Here is a 10,185-nt window from a genome sequence, read left to right on the forward strand (position 1 = left end):
AAAATATAGGTGCAACTCATGATGCTGGTGTTAGAAATGATCCGAAGTCTGGCTCAACTTATGGGGAAAGCAGGAGGAGGCCTATGCCTGTACCACAATTAGGTGAAAGAAGCAAACAACCAGGCAAGGTCTGGGACTAATGAGGATGGCTAATCTCTTTAAACCTAAAAGAAGGGACTAAGGCTAGATTGATATCTACCTGCTAGTTCTCTAATATCTCTGGTCTAAAGCTCTGATGGATTCAGAACAAAAGTCACTTCTTTGATCATTCTTAAAGGGAGATAATTCTTAGCTTGTCTTTTCTAGTTTAGTCTACCATTACCAAATGCTAGTGATACAAAAGAAACAAATGAACTTTATCCAAAGAAAAGAGCAAACAAAAATTGACGTTTCACAGATTAGAATATACCAAAAAGTACACGAGTGAATAAACTTTTCATTGGGAGTGAAATAAGATCTAAGTCCAAACCAGGAAAGAGAATAATCTCACCCAAGGGAGGTGGTCTTTTAGGAGACTCTAGCTTTACAAACCCTAGAGGTCAAGAAACATGGTGGGTTTGGTTCCCATATATAGCTGTGACTCAGAGGGCTCCAATTTGCCATTTAATCTCTCTCCAGCCTTCTCACCTTCTCTATCCTCTTTGTTTATACCCCCCCTTCTTTTAATTTTTCTTTCTCTCTCATCTTCTCCCCCTTTTTTCTCCTTCACTCTTTTCCTCCCCACCCTTTCCCCTTTATATCTCATCAGATTTTGTTAACTGCTGAAATTGAGACCTTAGGAACTTGGTCTAGGACCACTTTTTTCAGTCATATTCTGTCCATTTGGTGACTAAACATTGACTGTAGACATTGTATGGGATATAAGAGAGATTAGACCTCCTTTAATATGAGGGTACATTTTAACAATTCAAAGGCAGGAGACTTAATTATCTGGAAATCATCTAGCACTTTCTCCCCTCTTAGAGCAATTAATAAATTCTTGACTTGTGGCAGCTAGGTGGCACAGTGGATAGAGCACTGGCCTTGGAGTCAGGAGTACCTGAGTTCAAATCCGGCCTCAGACACTTAATAATTACCTAGCCGTGTGGCCTTGGGCAAGCCACTTAACCCCATTGCCTTGCAAAATCTAAAAAAATAAAAAAAAATTCTTGACTTGCTAGAAAGTTAGTTTCATTCTTTGATGGTGGAGGAAATAACTAAGGCATCAACAAGTTGAAGGCTGGAGGTAATGGAGATTGCAGCTTCCCAATGAAGAGTGATCCCAGGGAGTCTAGGGAACCCCTTCAGCAGAGATGCTCCACCTTATGAAGAGTCAATCGAAATGCTGAAATACCTTCTTTACCAAGCCCAGCTGTGTCTGTGTCCTTTGAAGATCGTGTCTAGTGGTTTTCTTCTGTTTCCTTTCTCTGTAGATTCTTACCTTTGAGTCTGGGAAACCAGGAGATGGTTTCCATTCCTGGTTTTTATGGCTTATTCATAGGAAGATGTTATAAGTAGATGGAGCTGACTGAAAACAGATTAGATAACTTTTTTTTACTGCTTGGAAATCATATGTAAACCAATTTACTCTAACCAATAAATGATAAAAGTTTTGGCATAAATAAATGATAAAAGTTTTTTTTTTAAAACTCAAGTCAATTTAGGAAGGACAATTACTTGGTTCAAATGTAACCACTTTTGCTTCTCCATTTGATTGTTGATCTAAGTTACAAACATGAATAACAACCCCCCCCCCCCAGGGTATCTTTCCTATTACTTTTTATTTATTTTTATTATATTTTTTTAGGTTTATTTTTTTTTTTTTGGCAAGGCAATGTGGTTAAGTGTTTTGCCCAAGGCCACACAGCTAGGTAATTAAGTGTCTGAGGCCAGATTTAAACTCGGGTATGCCTGACTCCAGGGCTGGTGCTTTATTCACTGTGCCACCTAGCTGCTCCTCCTATTACATTTTTAGAATCTGCAAGCATCCTTGCCTTGTGATTTAGGGTCCTTTCCTGAGAAAAATCCTAACATAAGCCTTTGGTTCCACTGTGATTGGGTCCAACATGAAATATGGAGCTCTGTCAACAACTGCAGCTACTCCTTGCACTTCAGAAAGCTTTATGTTCTAAGAGGTCATTGATTAGATAATTTGTCTCCAGATAAGCCCTCATTTAATAATAGTTTAAATCCTATATAGTATATTGTCATCCTCTGATGGAGGCCTGATGAACAATTTCTAGATACATTCTAATAATTCTGATAATACTACTGAATTCTATCACAACCATATGCCACAACTAATTCCGCCCCCCCATGATGTGCATCCCTGCAATTTCCAGTTCCTTGTCCCCACAAAGAGAACTGCCATAAACATTTTAGAGTATATAGATTTTTTTCCCCTTCATCTCTAATCATCTTTGTAAATTGATCAAGTAGTGGCATTGCTGGGTCTAGGTAATTTAATAAGTCTTTGGGCATAATTCCAGATTGTGCTCCAAAATGGTAGGATCAACTCACAATTCCACCAACAATGAATCAGCTTCCCAATTTCTCCACATTCCCTCCAACATTTGTCATTTTTTCCTTCCATTGTTTTTGCCAACCTGATAAAAATAAATCTCAAGGTTGATTTGATTGATTTTTAGATATTAAGGGATATCTCAAGGTTGTTTCTCTAATCGATAATGATTTAGAACATTTTTCTATGACTATAAATTATTTTAATTTCTTCATTAGAAAAATGTCTGTTTATATCCTTTAGATACAAGATATAGATCCTTTAGATATAGAACTTGCATGAAATAATGCAGAGTGAAGTGAGCAATTGTAAATAAATTGTAAATAATAATGGCCAATTACAACTTTGAGCAAATAAGTTATTTTAAATATTATAAATGCCCAAATTAATTGTAAGGGACATATGAAGAAAGATGCTATCTGCATCCAGAAAAAACCTCTGACAAATAGAAGTATTTATAGAATAATTTAACACATGTAATATATATACCAGTATACATAGGACTTGGGGAGGAAAGAAAAAGAGAAATTTACCTGATAATTTTGTTGTATATTTGAAAGGAATAGCAAGTTGTGCCCAGTGGTGTTGCAGTTTCATGTGTAATCATCTTTTTTTATTGCACTGTTATGCAAATGCTTGTTTTAAAAATAAGAAAAAAATACTTCCTGTAACTCCTGTTCTTCCTAGAAATTTTTAAGGATTACTATTCTTGTTGGGTGCATATATAGACTCTCTGGGTAAAATGATATAAATATTTTGGTCACTTTTTTCACATAATTTTAAATTACTTGCCAGAATATTTGGGTCAATTCATAGTTCTATTAGTGTGGGTATATTTACATAACTCCTCAAACTATTCTAATCTTTTATCATCTTTGGCACTTTGGAGAATGTGAGGTAAAAGCTTAGATTTATTTTGATTTGCATTTCTATTATTGTTATTGATTTGGTGCATTCTACCTTATAATAGTTAGTTTTTTGAAATTCTTCCTTTGAAAACTATGTATTCATATTCTTTCATCAATTATTTATAGAGAAACTTCTGTCTGTTACATAGCTTACATACTGTATATAACTATATGGCTTAACTATCAGACCTTTACTAGAGTTAAGTGATACAAAGATTGCTTTTCTTAATCAACCATTTTCCTTCTTATCCTATATGCATTAATTTTATTAGTGTAAAAGCTTTTCAATTTCATACAAGAAAATTTATCTATTTTATCTTTTTTTAGCACTATCCTTGTTTGATTAAGAGTCCAATTTAAATGTTTAAAAGATATATCTAGTATAAGGAAAAAGTAATTGATACATAAAGCTCAGAATTAGCTGAGACTGATGAGGACCAAAAAAGGATGAGGGAACCATAACTATATATACATATATATGTGTATTTATATATATATATATATATATATATATATATATATATATATATATTTATACACACACACACACACACACACACATACATACATATGGGAAAAGAATAGTAGTTTTGAAGAAATGATAGCGTTATTATTCAATGTCCTATCTGAACCTATGGCCCAATTTAGAATTGTGGGAAAAAAAGTAGAGTACTTAGGATGATTTGTCTAGGATAGCAAGAATACAGAGCCTATAGACTACCATGATCTCAACTCATTTATTTCACCTAAGGTGGCAAAAGGGAAAAGGAAAGAGATAAGGAACTCAGATTTAGTCATCCTGGCTTCAGAGACAGAAATCCTAAATTAGCACATTCCAAAAAAGTCATAGTCAAACTCCAAAGCTTCTGGGTCAAAAAAAAATACAGTAAGCATCAAGGAAGAAAAGATTTAAATGCCAAGACAGATAGGACCTCACAAGATTATAAAGCAAATGCAAGAAAGGAAAGGAAAATTTTGAAAAAACATCAAAAGGAAAAATAATTACAACCAAGAATAATTTATCTTGCAAAGCTAAACATAATTCTCTATATAGAAAAAATGAATAGATCTTAAGTTGAATTGATTATTTCCAAATATTCTTGTTGAGAAAATAAGAGCCTGGGGGCAGCTAGGTGGCACAGTGGATAGAGCACTAGCCCTAGAGTCAGGAGTACCTGAGTTCAAATCTGGCCTCAGGCACCTAACTGTGTGGCTTTGGACAAGCCACTTAACCCCATTGCCTTGCAAAAAAAAAAAGACTTCTTTCTGAGAAAACAAGAGCTTGTTGGAATATTTGAAATGCAAAAGAGAAAAGAAACCTAGAAAATTAAACACGTTTGAACAATCTGAAAGGGTTAAATGATGATCACATACTTGCATTCTAATAGGGGTAGAAGAGATTGTTGTCCCATCATAACCCCATCTTCAAAGAGGGAACAAAGAAAGATGAATTAAGGGTCTGAGCATTTTTTCAAAAGAGAAAGAACAAAAGGAAATACACCAGGGGATGAATGATGACAAGGAGGGAGAAAATTATTATTTCTCATATTTGGGGTATGACAAGAGAAGATTAAACAAGCTCCTATGAGTAAAGAATAATTCTCATGAAACTTACTTTTTATCTGAATAAAGTATCTTTCTTCCCCACCCCAACCCCCCTTTATTTGCATCATATTGCCTGGCACATTTTAAACACCTAATAAATGTTAATTGCTTAATTAATTCTGTCCCCCCCCTTCTATCTACCAGAATGAAGTGCTATTATATTTTTGTGGAGTATGTTTTCTATGTTTGGGCTATGAAAACCTCATTTTGTTAGCTGCTGAATGATCTGCAATTACCTTACTTTGTCACAACATAGTATAGTTGTCTCCTAAAAGTCTGTAGATTTGGGAGTCAACTGCATAGAGATAACAATTAAACTCAGATAAGTAGATAAGATTACCCAGGGATATACTATAGACAGAAAGTATACCTATAGATAAGGGATGGGTAAAGGAGGATGAACCAACAAAGGAGACAGAGAAGTCAGACAGGTAGGAGGAGAACCAGTATACTAATGTCATACTAGTATCATAGAGAAACTATTCAGGAGTAGATAGTGATGAACAGTTTCAAACATCCCAGAGAAGTCAGTAAGGATAATGTCTGAAAAAGACTTGAGGGTCCCAGGCTGAGGATTTAGGGTTTTAGTCCCTGGGGAATGATAAATGATGAGTCATGGTTTCTGAGCATAGGAGTGACTTGATTAGATTTGTGCATTATCAGAGGTTTAAATCTTCCATTAGTAAATATGGATAGGGTAGATTCTAGTAGTAGTCTCCAAGGTAAAGACTATGGCTTAATTACAAGTTATGTTTGATCTTTGGAACAGTAAATCTAGGTGAATTATCTCCAACATAATCTTTCACCCATTATCCCCGCCCCCAGTTTTATACCCCCTCTTTTCGAACCTTCCCTTTTCTCTTCTGGGTATTTGCCCCTAAGCACAGTTATATAACCTTGCCATGACCCAGCCAGTCACAGCAGTAGCAGTACAGATGCAATTGAGAAAAGCCCCTTCCCCCAGATCACCTTGTTCCTTAGAGGGCAAATTCCATACTCCAATTTAGTGATCCTGAGAAAGAGACAACCCCTCCACTTTTCATTTTGGATGGGAGAGGAGAAGTAGGTTAAAGGTTAAAATTGGCATCGCAGAATTTTGTATTATCTTTTTCCCCCCACTAATTAAACTTTTCCATTTCTTTTTCTTTTTAGGTTTTTGCAAGGCAAATGGGGTTAAGTGGCTTGCCCAAGGCCACACGGCTAGGTAATTATTAAGTGTCTGAGGTCGGATTTGAACTCACGGTACTCCTGACTCCAGGGCCAGTGCTCTATCCATTGCTCCACCTAGCCACCCCGACTTTTCCATTTCTTTGGAGGGGACCACTGTCTTTCCAATCACCAGGTCTCTAACTTCCATATCTTCTCACTATAACTCACCTCACATTTCCAAGAAATTGACAGATCTTTTCATTTCTATGCTCAATCTCTCTCATATCTGTTCTTTCCTCTCAAATGGACATAACTACAATTCAATTTCTCATCACTTTTTGTCTGGATTATTGAAAGAACCTTCAAATTGATTTCCCTGCCTCAATGCTCTCCTATCTCTTGTCACTTCCCTACTCAGCAAACTCTAATAGTTCCTAATTGACTTTAGGACAAAATATAAACTTGACTGGTTATTTAAACCCTTGACAACCTAAATATAATCTACCTTTCATTCCTTCTTATTATATTATTACTCCCTCTTTTGCTCTATATGGTTCAAACTAGATCTCTTATTTTTCATCAAACTCATATAAAAACAGAGTGAAACAAACCAGATGTGAATAGGAAATTAAATAGATCTACATAAAGAAAAGGCAGTTAAGGTGATTCAGTAGATAGAGTGCTAGCCCTGAAGTCAGGAAGACTCATCTTCTGAAATACTTACTAGCTGTGTGACCCTGGTAAATCATTTGACCCTGTTTCCTCAGTTTCTGTTCCTAAAATATGGGAATGAATGAGATCACAGAAGGAGAAAGTATAGAGAGAGAAGAAAAGAGAACCAATAAAAGCAATTTCAAAAAATTCTTGAGATTCAGTTTTTTAAATGGAAAATTCCAATTTTTTTAAAGAAAAGTAATGGAATGTAGTTTGACCTGTGAATTTTCCATTACTTTTTTTTTTGGGGGGGGGAGTCAGAAACTATTAATGAAGAAATTTCCTCTACTATGCAGATTCTTTAGCTTCTCCAAAAGAGTCTTTAAAAGTTGCCTAGGGAAGTGAGACATTAAGTAACTTTCCCAGGGTCACATAGCCAGGATAAATCAGAGGTAGGATTTCAACCTAGATCTTCCTGACTTCAAGGTCAGCTCTGTATCAACTTTGCTATGTTGTCTCTCCCTTGCTTCTTACACTTACTTAAATCCTTTTCATCTTTCACTTTTGGGAAATGGGGCAGGGAGGCAGTTGAGTTAAGTGACTTGCCCAAGGTCACATAGCTAGAAAGTGGGTGAGGTGAGATTTGAATTCAGATCCTCCTGACTCCAGGGCTGGTACTCTTTCCACTGTGTCACCTAGCTGCCCATCAATTTTTCACTTTCAAAATACAATCTCAATACCACCCTCATCATGAATTGAGTGTGAGAACTCTAAGGAATTTGCAATGATGGTCATCAGAGGATGAGAGAAGAAAACAGAAATGTACAAATTTGTCCCTTTTAGACTGTATCTTTTCTATCCCTCCAACCTAATGGAGTATTTCAGTAAGCTTTGTCAGGTTAGCAAGTATTTTGTTATTGTTCAGTCCTTTCTGATTCTTTTTCTTGACAAAGATAAAGGAATAGCTTTCCATTTCCTTCTCCAGTTCATTGTACAGATAAAGAAACTGAGGCAAACAGGATTAAATGTCTTGTTTGGGTTCACACAGCTAATATTCCTAATTCCAAGCTCAGTTTTCTATCCCCTGCACCACCTAGCTGCCTTTGTTGTTTGTCCTTCATTCTTGAAGAAGAAGACCATGACATCAGAGAGGTAATGCCATGACAAGCAAATGAATTGGGTTGTGTCTGGGGTGGGGGGGGGAGGAGGGGGCTCCTCTGGAGCCATCTGGATTCAATGAATCAGGATGACTGGAGATGACTCTGGATGTGAGACAATCTGGATTAAGTGACTTGCCCAAGGTATGAGGTTGGACTTGAACTCAGGTCCTCCTGACTTCAGGGCTAGCACTCCACTTACTGCCCTTGTCTGAGACCAGATTAGACTGCATTTAATAAGCATTTAAATAACTTCTATTACATACCAGTACTTTTAAAAGATTTTATCTCATCTGATTCTCACAACTCTGGAAGTTAGGTGCTGTTATTACTCCCATTTTAAAGAAAGGGAGGAAACTGAAGGTTAAGTGACTTTCCCAGAGTCATACAGTTAGTATCTGAGGTAGATTTGAACTCAGGACTTCCTGACTCCAGAAACTCTCTATTCATTGTACCACTAGTGCTTATACATCTCTATCAAACAGGAGCATTTCAGAACTGGGACAAGTTCCAGGTTCTATGTGACAAGTGAATTCATGTAGAAAAACAAAAGTCTTCATTATGACCAGTCCGGTCCCAAGTTTTTTTTATCAATGTCCCTCAAAAGAAGCCAAGAAAGAAGCCAATAGTAGGTCAATGGGTCCCTTTCCTATTTTTAAAGAATTCTGTAATCATGTAAGAAACCTATTCAAGGGGTGGCTAGGTGGTGTAGTGAATAAAGCACCAGCCCTGGAGTCAGGAGTACCTGGGTTTAAATCTGGCCTCAGACACTTAATATTCAAGTGGATAATTTAATCTTCTCACCCAGCAAAGATTTCTTTAGATACCTTCTCTTGTCTTATAAGCTTCTATAGTCTCAATTAGTTCATCTTTTGTCTCCTAGTAAAAAAGAAACTGTATCACTGGAGTATCATCTCAAAGCAACACTTTGATTATTGTATTTGTTTCATGAGTTCCACCTCTCTGCAGTTTCCCAAGACCAAGGTCAAGCTCCCTATTTTACCAAGGCCTTGGGGGAGGCTGAGTATGGGAGAGGGACAGTATTGATCCAGGTGATTTAATCTACTGAGAGTTATCAAAGCATCCCAAAATAAACACTTTAAACTCCACCCATTATAATCACTGAACAACAATTCAGTGGCTGTGTATATGTGTTTCTTCATGTACCCAAGTGTTTGTTTATGCATGATCACTCCCATTGGTTCCACTCTGTGTCCTTAATGTTTGAGGTGGGAATTAATGATTCACCAGACTAATAGGGTTGCAACAAGATTGTGAAGGTTTATAATGAGACCCCCTGAGTCACCCTTCCTCACCATTCCCTGATTAGGTTTCCACCCTTTCTAATCTTGCCTACTCTGACCCACCTATCTCTACCCACACCAAGCAGTAAAAGTCTGAGAGAAGCAGAGTTCTGGGTCAAAGTTATTTCAAAGCTCATTCACTTATTTTTAAACAGCTTTGGAGATTTGGAGTCACTGATTTACAACATTCCAGGAAAGGGGAGGGAAAAGAATTATGATCAGCAGTGGTTTTAACAAGGGAGAATGGCAAACATGCCATTAATGGGGACCTAGTATGTTCTGCTCTGTTAGTGAGCCAAAGGGCAGAGAGGTGATAGTAATCACAAGGCAAGGGGAATGAAGCAGAAATCGAAGAAGCTAAGAAAATTAGACAACTCACTGTTTGGGGGCTTGAAGGAATGGAGAAGAAGAGAGAATGAATATTGGGAGAGTGAATAAAAGAGAGAGAACATTTATCAAAGGAAATTATGTAGAGGCTAGAATAGGGAGGGTATTATGAAGGGTGGGATTATAATTTTTAGACTGTTATGTGAGGTGGGAAGGAAGATTAATAGTAAAGTCATTTGAAAAGTATAAAGTATTATATAAATGTTAGGAGCCAGGATACCTCATGAGTATATGACAATTTTAATTTCAAAGAGTCTTAACGTCAATGATGTCATCTTATCTTTGCCATATTTCTTTGAGGTAGATCAGATAAGCTGTATTATTCCCATGCCACAGGTGAGAAAGATAAACAGTAATAATAACAGTTCTCATTTATATTTCATTTTATGGTTATTCATGCATTTTTTCCCACCTACAATGACCTTGGCAAATTAACATTATCTCCCACATTTTAAAGATGATAATGTCTGAATTAAAATATTACCATTTTTGTTTTATGGATGAAGAAACTGAGGCCCAAC

The sequence above is a fragment of the Macrotis lagotis genome, chromosome 7 (assembly GCF_037893015.1).
Source record: "Macrotis lagotis isolate mMagLag1 chromosome 7, bilby.v1.9.chrom.fasta, whole genome shotgun sequence".
NCBI lineage: Eukaryota > Metazoa > Chordata > Mammalia > Peramelemorphia > Peramelidae > Macrotis > Macrotis lagotis.